Source organism: Octodon degus, unplaced genomic scaffold (genome assembly GCF_000260255.1).
Source record: "Octodon degus isolate 3935 unplaced genomic scaffold, OctDeg1.0 scaffold00028, whole genome shotgun sequence".
In the NCBI taxonomy this organism is placed as follows: domain Eukaryota; kingdom Metazoa; phylum Chordata; class Mammalia; order Rodentia; family Octodontidae; genus Octodon; species Octodon degus.
This window is the reverse complement of record NW_004524604.1, coordinates 13506646-13517305: the sequence shown is the minus strand read 5'-3', so window position 1 is coordinate 13517305 and position 10660 is coordinate 13506646. Positions and strand designations below refer to the sequence as shown.

At 33.1% G+C, this 10660-nt stretch overlaps 1 pseudogene; it reads left to right on the top strand.

Moving 5' to 3' along the window:
- LOC101585152 overlaps positions 1 to 6812 on the top strand; it is a 31815-nt pseudogene extending 25003 nt beyond the window's left edge.
- Positions 6813 to 10660: the final 3848 nt, after the last annotated feature.

Below are 10660 nucleotides of genomic sequence, written 5' to 3'. Positions count from 1 at the left end.
GCAATGTGTTAATTATTGAAACTGTCCTACCAATTTGATTTGAAACTGTCTCATTGCTATTTGTTTCTCAATAAAATTATGGAAAAAATAAATAAATTTAATTTTACAAAGCTGCTGAAAATTAGAAAACCATAAAAGATGTACTTGATTTCAGAAATATTTTTATATCCAGCAGATTTATTAATAAAACTGAATCTTGATTGAATAAAATTTTAGATGTTTTAAAATTTCAGAGAAAATAAAATATAGGAAAACCATAAATTATAATAATTTCCAAAGTTGAAGTCAAATGAAAATACATTTGTAAATATAAGTAAATGTCTCTTTCATTACAAAAATGTCTCTCCTAATGAAATGTCTAAAGTTATATTTTCTCCATGGTGTCTCAGATTATAGAAAGGCACTTACCTTGTAGAAGTCAAGAATAGTACAGGTATGAGTAACAATAGTTTATCATTTTATAGAGCCATGATAAAATTACCCAGAATCCACTGGGTTTTATTGTGCAGAGGAGGACCAAAGAATCAAGATGAAGGATTGAATTGAGTATCAGGAAAAAACCACCCTGATGCTTCCTGTTAACAGTTTCTGGATGGTTCCAAAACATGATGATGTAAACAGACAGAATTCATCATTCTCAGTCTGCTCTATATCCCTTCTCCTCCAATCTCTTCTAACCTTGCATTTGCCAGTTGGCAGATATGTCCTCCTTAATGGCAAAGTCACATATTTTTTTTAAATAATGTGACATGGGAATTTTTCATTTACCTTATTGCCCATGACCATCTTGTTTGCATCTCTGTTTTCTTGTGGTATATGAAAATGTTCATTAAAATAATTGCAACTTTGAATGGATCATTAAGTTCCAAATGAAAGGAACTGAAAATTCTTTCTTGGGCATACAATACAGTATTAACACATTTCTTCAGTTAAAGAAAGCTCACCAAATATATATGCATAAATGCTCCCGAGAAATTTTCTCTTACTCGATACAATTTTATTTAGCACATATCATCTGTTCTGTGGATGTGCATAGCAATTCCTTACCCAAGGATTATAGTAATGTAGGAAGCGTGGAAGCTACCTTTGCTTGCATTTTCCTATAGTATTTTTCAAAAACATAAAAGTGAAAAAATTCAAAATAACATTTACATTATCATACAAATTTTCCACTTTTTAGGTAAAAATACAAGATTTCTTACAAAAAATCCAAGATGTGGTATTTAGATAAATTAAAGATGGTTTAAATGATAGGAAATTAGAGAGTGACAGCTTGTTCACAGGTTAGAAAATAATACTTTAAAAGATCATTTCTTTTCAATTTATCTATGGAATGAGTGCTCTCTATATCAACATCTCTTCATTCATCCCAGGGTGTGGTTTATTTCTAGATGTGCCCCCATGCCTCAGGTACTCACTGGGGTGAGGATTTAGGAGATGAGTACATTCACTAACTACTGTTGGCCAGTTGACCTGCCTGGAGCCGGACTGCTGGGGTGTCCCCTGCCGGCTGTATCTCTGCACAGCTCCTACCTTCTCTCTGCTTCTGGCCATGGTGCTATGGCAGTTTTCCTCTCCCAGGCCCTTCCTCCACATTGTTTCTATTTAAACATGCTGAACATGGATGGAAACTTCTGAACTGTGAGCCGCATAACTCTGCCCTCCTTTAAATTGTAGGTGTCAGGTGTTTTGCCCCAGGAATAAAAGAGTGACAAAAATAATCTAAGATTGCCATCCTCCCCCTATCGAATACATACTCCAGGAACACCTATGTATAGATCTTTGAAAATGGTCTCTTTATAACAGTAATGTTCATGGTAGTAAGGAATTCAAAGTGAATGAAAGAATTAAATGTGTCAATGGACTGCTTAGAAAAAAGTTACGCAACACTTGGAAAAAAGTGAATTAGAAATATACTCGTCAAAACGAATATTAAATGAGATATTAAAACCAAACTCTGAGAAAAATAAGTAGAATGAATATGATAGAAAAATTTCACAGGAAAATAGAATAGATATACTTTAAAGAGTACATGTAAAATTTCCAATATTTTTCAAAATTATACACAAATAACAACACATGGAAAGATATACAACAACACATTAGAAAGGTATCATTTTGTCAATAGAAATGGGGAGAGTTCAGTGATGCAGTCAAAAATAAATTGAAATAAAATTAGAGAACTTTACACAGATAGATGATAATCATGCACCCTAAATAAAAGAATGGCTTCACTTTACTCACAATGCATGACTGTTTCACCAGATAAAACTCTTTCACCAGATAAAAATATGTAGGTTTTTTTAATATATAGAAGGAATAATCTGTTAAGTCTGCTGCTCCTGAGAACTTAGAAACATTATAGAAGCATAAAATGTTTACTGGATTTGGAATTATATTTCTTTTACATCCTTGAAAAGAATTTCAGAAGGGTGTCACAGATATCATGGTTCATCTCCTTGTAGCTATTCTGTAGCCCTCAAATTCACATCTGCCCAGTGGGCAGAATGTTTCAGTCCAATCCCAATATCTCAAATTTCTCAGTCTCTTACATTATCAACAGCAAACCCAAAAATATCATTGAAATATACCAGGTATCAGGTTAAATTTTTCTAAATCACATGTTATTAAAGCCACCTAAATTAAGTATGGGTGAGACTCAATATAATCTATTCTGGGCCAAAATAATTCTCCATTTTTTGAACTGTGTAACTAAATGATTATATATATATATATATATATATATATATATATATATATATTTCCAAAATGCCCCAAATGGACAAATGTAGAATAGATAGTCTCATTCCAAAAGGGAAGAAATTGGTCATGATGAAGGAGTCACCAGCTCAAGAAAGATTAGAATATAGCTGGTAATATTTTGCTGAGTTCAAGGAATGAGGATAATTCTTCCTGGCTCAAGGCTTTCCTTAAGGATCATGACAACTCTGTCATCTGCCTCTGTGGCCACTGTCTCAGCATCAGCGCTGTTGCCCCTGATACCCATCGAGCCTCTGTCTGCACTTGCCCCATCAGTTCCACCAGCTCCTGCGGCTTTTTTTTCACAGAAGTTTGCTATTGGCACCTGCCTGCTTTCTTGTCTGCTTGCTTGCTTCTTCTCTTACCCTCTACTTTGATCCAGGATAGTCTCACTTTAAGGAAGTCTTAGTTCAAAAAAGAATCTTTCTCTAAACAATGTCACGTGCATAGATTGGCTACAAGTTGTCTTGTGTGGTGCAAGAAGGGACAGAGTAATCTTTCAAATCACTACATGTTTACCAGTGAAACACTTTTGGGAGCTGTAAAGGACAAACAAAGACTAACATTTCCTCTAGGTCATTGTGTTTTATAGCATCAATGCACTTAATAAACACTTAACAATTCTAAAAATAAGAAATTTATTTGTGATCAGTGCTTAAAATTTTGCTAGATATTTGTTAAATAATGATGTTAATCTAAATTTTAAAAATTACTATGTTGCATTAATACAACCTCATGTTCTCACAGTTTTTAAAATGTGAATCTAGAATCTGTTTAGCAAATTTTAATTGTCCCTGCTAGCAAAATTCTAATTATACAGAAAACAAATGAGCCTGTGTAGGACGTGAAATATTTGTATAGTAAAAACTGGTTGTAACTATTGGTAATCACAGATAAATATTGTTTATAAGCCTATATTGGAATTAGCTCAATTTACCCCCATGGTCAATTACATAGTCAAATATATTCTTGATGGGACTTGTGTAATGGGCCATCATTCTTTCAAGAACAAAATTGTTTCCTATTCTTGCAATTTGATAATAAGTAATAAACATGTAATATATCAATTTACAAAGTCAATTATACAATCACGAAGAGTGCCAACAGCAATAACTGGAATACTCGGTACTGTATTTACTTTCGTATACTTCACGTTCCCTAAGGCACCAGGTCTGGCATTTTTCCTACTTTCTCAATTTTCTTTGCATAATTTTCCACTTGGTGGACTGCCATTGTCAACAGCAACACTCTTCAACTTCTGGGGGCTTGGTAAGAGCAGTTGAAGAGATGAGAACTGTGTTTAATTAAATCCTAGTTGCCGAATGCAAATGCAAAAGTGCTTAATTATTCAACATTGCTGGTGATGAAAGTCACAGAAGAGGCTCCAGAAGAAATTTGGTTCTCATGATCTCTGAGATATCATCTTGAAAAATATGTCACTTTACTTTTTCATTCCTTTAAATTAAAAAAAGTGCTTATAAAGAAATGTCAGTGGAAGTATGCATAGCCCATAAAATACTGTGCTAAATAATTAAAGCTGCTGAAAAGATATATAACACAATAATGTGTATAAATAGATAATGTCGTTTTATAATTATGCATAGGTTATACTTCAGGAAAACATCTGCAGGATTTAGAATTCACATATATTTAATGGAAATATTTGCGTACAAGCAAAAGACGAACAGGGAAGATTAATTTAAATTTGAGGACAAAAAATATTCCATATTAAAATTTTATTTTATGCATCTTTCAAAACTTGTTTATTTTTTAAGTTTAATTTTTAAATTTACATTAAATATGGATTCAAAAGGATGGAATTCATTCATTCAATAATTGTAACCACTATAGCAGCTTATGAAGTATTTGAGTAAATATGAACTAAATGTCTATTCTAAAGGCTTGCTGCTAAGTTACTAGTTAAATAAGTACAGATATATTTGACACATACTGTGGCATTACCAACATATTCCTTCAAGGTGTGTCAATCCAAAAGATAATACTTTGTATATTCTTTTCTCATTTTACATATTTTATGCAATGCATAAGCATCTTTTGTTTTTTAAATCGTTTAGATTGATATTATTGGCCATATTGCTGCTAGCATATGGATAAGGTGGCATTTCAACTTTCCTCTTAAAGTAGGTAACCACAAATAAGTGAAATTTTATACAGACGTGGCCATCCACAGATGTGGATATAGGAAAATCTTCGTTTGCCTCCCAGCATTTATTCACCATATAAATCTACTAGCACATTCTTATATGTTATGTAAATAAGATGTGGAATTCCAATAGTGTATCAGTGTTCTATAGCAGATGGTACACTGAGATTTACCACACCATTACATTTAATGGGTTTGAATTCATTTGGATTTCTTGATGTTCTCTCTGTCCTTCTCATAGCAGCAAGGCTGCCAATGTTCCTGTTTATATATGATTTGAGAGAGTGCTTAAAGAAGAAAAACTCCTATATTCCAGAAATATGAGTATCTTATGTCAAAATTTAAAGTGTATATGTATTGGATTTTTGAGGATTTATATTCCCTGAGAGGAAAAGATTGTTAATGAATATTCAACAAAATACTTGCAGTCATTACACTCTAAGATTTTTATAAAATGGAAATGCTCAATTAACTATTGTAGTGCTAGTCAGGGAAATTCACTTTAAAAACAAAAGTAGAGTTTTCGTCCAGATAAAACATGAATGAAGTTGTTTTAAAAACCCTTAATCTAGGGACCGGGGAGATGGCTCAGTGGAATAAGCGCTTCCCTGGCAAGCGCAAGGGCCTGAGTTCAATCCCTGGTTCCGGAAAAAACAAAAACAACAACAACAAAAACCCTTAATCTGTGAATACAAATACTTAGGAAATTATGTACTTTAGTTACATTAAGCAAGAATGTTTACAACTATAGCTGTTAAAAATTATATAGAAGTTGGTTCACAACTTTCTTTAGATTGATAAATTATATCCCTCAAAGAGTTTTATTGAAGAAGGATTAGATTTTAGTGAAACCTGAAAAGGATACATGAACCATGTGGATAATCTTTGAATTTGCTCTACATAGGATCAGTGTGAGTGTTGATGTTGCTCTAATCAGTTACAAAAGTTACTATGGAGGGACATAGAATAAAGCAAGAATAATGAATTCAATATTATAAAGAGAGTCTAAATAAATTTCTATGCAATGATTTTTCTCAAATTATCTCTATCAAAATCATCTATGAAACATTCTTAATGAAGATGCCCAGGCTTTGTTCCAGACTCACTAAAACCAAAATCTATGAGAGTAGAACTCGGGTATCAAAGCACTGACTTTAACTTGGAAACTAGTATCTTCTTTCCAGATCCATTTTAATACCACAAAGGCTAACAAAATAAGCAAAGAAACCTCTAGAACTCTGTTATCGATTATTATACACACTTAAAGAGACGGTCCACATTCACAGTCAGTATCCAAAGTAGATTCCCTGGCCACAGTTGGGGAAAAAGGTGAACCCAAAGGCGGGAGATAAGAAGCCGGGGAAGTTGAAGTGAGCTGGAGCTGCCAGAGGATCTGAAGAAGAAGCAGAAAAACCTTGAAAACTAAGACTGTTTCTTCCAGTAATGGAGGGAAAAGTTCCAGTCGCAGCGCTGAGAAGCGATCACCTGAAGAAGAAGCTGCAGACCTCCCAACAAGGCCTACAATGATCTCCAAGTTTGGATTTGCCATAGGTAGTCAGACAACAAAGAAAGCATCAGCTATGTCTATCCAGCTTTGATCAATTAGGCCTAAGGAAACTGTTCCAACTCTTGCTCCAAAAACTCTTCCAGTAGTAGCTGCTTTTAATGAAGAGAAGACAGTGAACCAGAGGAAATGCCTCCAGAAGCAAAGATGAGGATGAAGAATATTGGAAGGGAAGCACCAACATCAGCAGGACCAAACTCTTTCCATAAAGGAAAGCATGGGTTTTCTGATAACCAGAAGCTATGGGAACAAAATATAAAGTCTCATCTTGGAAACGTCCATGACCAAATGATGTGTTTTGAATCAGGTGTGAAGTGGGTGTAAAGTTAAAAGGAACAGTTTCCTTGTTTAAAGAATGGCATAAGATAATCTTTAGAGTCACTTTTGCTTTTGCTTTTTCATTTTTCTTTTTAAGACTGAGTGGTATACTAATAAGTGAGAGTTTGAAATTAGAGGTAATTTATGTTTTATATACATATTTCAAGACATTTGCTAATTTTGTAGTTTTCATATGATTAGTTGCCAAAGGTTACAGGTAATAAAAGAAATCAGCAATGGTACCTTTTTGTGAATTGCATATTTTTTAGACCCAACTATTAGCACATTAAGAGGGAGGCAAAAAGGTACTGTCTATAACTTTTTTTAGACAGTAAAAGTTACTATCTACAATTGCAAGCAGTTGTCCCTGAATTAACTTTCTCGTTCCCGAAACTGACTCCCAGGAACAGCCTTGGAGAAAAGGGAAGGGTGTTGTCATATCAGAGAGAAGGCATTGCTTGGCTATTTGCTGGAAGTAAACCTACATGAAATTGGACAGCATGTTTTCCCTCTGGAATTTGTTTTGTTTCAAGTGGCTGCATGTTAGGCACTGCATTGTTGTCAGTGGACACAGATGCCTAGCTCTTCTACAGAAAGTAATTTTTAAAAAAAATTTATGTGAAGTATCAAATATTTGAAGTAGGTCATTTCATTTAATAATCTTGTCTACCTTCATCAGTCTTCAAAGAACAGCCATTTGCTACCTAAGTAAATTAGTATTTTGAAAGTGCTTCTCTTGGTTTTTGTTTATTAGCTAGTTCCTGTAAGCATTTCCACCAGAACTTGAGGCAAATCATAAGGAAGCTGTTTCTTTTATAATACAGACCACCACCAAAAATTTAAATGTACATAATGCTTAAGTATTTGGCTGTGTTTTAGTTTTTAAAAGGTATAAACACCAAAAAAATTAACATTGTATGAAGATGCAAAACACTAAGATGAATTTTCTGTAACTTTGTCAATGAATTTATGTTACTAGGTTGTTAAATCCAATTTGAATTGAATTCAGTACAGAATTTATTAGAACAGTTAATATGGTCTACTTTAAATGTACACATATTGACCAGTGAAGCATGTTGTAGGTACTGAAAATGAAAGAAAATACATCTTGAAACACATTTTATTGAATAGCTCATCACATTTACTCTTAAATTTGTGTATTGTAAGCTATTTGTTTTGTATTCATGTATTGCATATGGAAATTCTAATGTGACAGTTAAACACATCTTTAAAAGCATAGTCACAGGCAAAAGAAAAATGATACAATTATTTCCTTCAGAACCCTTACAGTGTTAAATTTTGAGGCAGCTTCAGACTATTTTATTGGTGGTAGTTACTTGTTGATCTTTTTTTAACAGATAATAACTACAGAGAAGAAACCTATGCATATGCCTGATGAAATTGTTTTTAGATTAAGTGCCAAGTAAAACAATCAAATGTATATAGAACTACTAGATCTTACATGTTTTAATTATATCAAGATACACAAATTTATCTTTAGCTTACTTTTATGTAGTCAAACTTGACTCATTTTTGTCCATTTTACTGTTTGTTAGAATACCATCCCTCTCCTACATACTCCTTTCTTGACCCAAGGGAAATACTAGTGGAAGATCAAGATGAGAGAGAGAAATGACTGAGATGAATGTCTTTACTAAAATAACCAATAAATTTTGTCAAACTCAATAAATAGATTGTCCAAATTTACATTAGTTTTCCCTCCCTCATGCTGTGATGATGAACTCTATCAGTTAGCTCCCTACACTACAAATGAGGCTGACCTCACTATGTCACAAGATGGTTAATGCATTCAATGAGCTAATATTTTTAAAGGAATTAGTATCCAGTACATAGCAAAATGCATAAAAGTTTTCAAAAAAATAATAAAACATGCAAATGTTTACTGGAATTATCTGGGAATCATTAACATTTCCAGGGTTTCTATTAAAAAAACTATTTGCAAAATATATGAGCATTGAACATAGAACACAATATTTTCTGTTTCATAATAATTAATAGAAGACAAAATGCATTGTAGACTTTTTGCTTTCATCATCACTAAAACTTTGTAACAAATACTTTTTAACATTTTCAGAATCAGCTTCTAATGCTACTCTAGATGAAACATTCTTTAATTCTCTTTCATAGTGCCCTGTAGTGTCTGGTGACATACACACTCTTGTGAATGGTGAACACGTTTTATTAACTAAAATAAGATGAAGCTTAAATGCAGCATTTTGGTGCATGTATGCATGTGCTATTTGCAGGAAATAATTTCAGTAATACAGTTTAGCAGTCCGTTCAAAGTGACACTGCAGAGACAGTATTCCGGGCACTTTGTTTTCAGTTCATTTGTGGCACATTAGACTCCTTTGGCAGCAGTTCTAAAGTCACATTCGTTTATAGGCACTTCAGAGGCAGGCACACAATGTCCCCTAATTGCATCACAATGGCTTGCCTTCGCCATGTGCTTATTGATTCTTTGTTCTTAGAAGGCTTTTCAATTATTATCTGTAAACTTCTTGGATTTCCAGTCATTCATCAACATTGAGAATTACAGAAGCTGAGTGCCGAAGATGGATAGAACCTAATTATAGTTCCATTGATTCATACCTGGCTTTTTACCTAATGAAAGTTAATTCCAGCAATGAGCTACATGTTTAATGCATGAGGATGCCACCAGCATTTTACACACTTCAATATTATGATCCTGAAGTTTACATACATCCCATCCGAGCCAGCTGACGAGGTCTTCTGTATTGGAAGCAATATTTCTGGGCACTTCCCAGTTGTACTTGCAGCATTATTCACGCAGGCTTCCAGGAAGTCTAATTACTTCTTCAAATTGGCCTGAAAAGCATTTAGACAGTGGGGCTTTCCATTGGCCCAGAAGTCATTTGATCTCTTTATGACTTCCTAGAGCCAGCAGCAGCCATTGCAGATTGGCTCTGACTGTGAAACAGGCAATGGTGCATCTGTTTTTTGGTTTGTTTTTTAATGAGAAAAACACTTTCTAAGAAGGCAAACTTCATATCCTTACTTATGTAAGAGTTATGTACAATCCTTTATAATATGTAAATGAGCGTACCTCTGGGAATGAAAAGTTTGTTGAATCTAATTGGGGAACTAGTATCTTGTTTCCAGATCCATTTTAATACCATAACATATTTTGATTGTGGCATATGTTCATATGTAGGGATAGAGGACAACAAAAGATTTTGCAAGTTTAATCAGATTGACATATATAAAATTTATTGTTAATTTCAGAAGTAACAAATCATGCTTAACTGGTGACAAATAAAACTGAAATTAATGCTGTATGATGTGATCATTCCTTTCTGGATCCTTACCAAAAAAACCCATCTCATTTGTTTCAAATTAATAGACCAATATGTTAATATCTTTATAAATATAAATATTCCTACATTGTAAGTACTTATAGAGGGAACATTTAAAAATAATTTATTTCATATTGTTGTATATACTTTTGTGGTATGTATTAATCTTAAATAAAATTATGGCATACTTTCATGAAATTGGGAATGATTCAGCAATACAATTAGAAAGATATACAAAATATTTTGTGTATTTAATTTTTTCCCACTCTCACAATGTAGAAAATGCCATTCCAAACAATTTGTGGAAAACATTTACTTAAGTTTATCTAGTATAAATTCTATTTTCTTTGAGATTTGATATAATTTAAATGTCTTTAAAATACTCTGAAATTATCCTTCAACCAGCTATTGGTAATAAATCCATTCAAATAATGAGCCTAATAATTTCTTTATCTGTTTATGAAATTTACTCAAATATAAAAACAGAACATAAAACAATTTTTAAATTATCGTTAT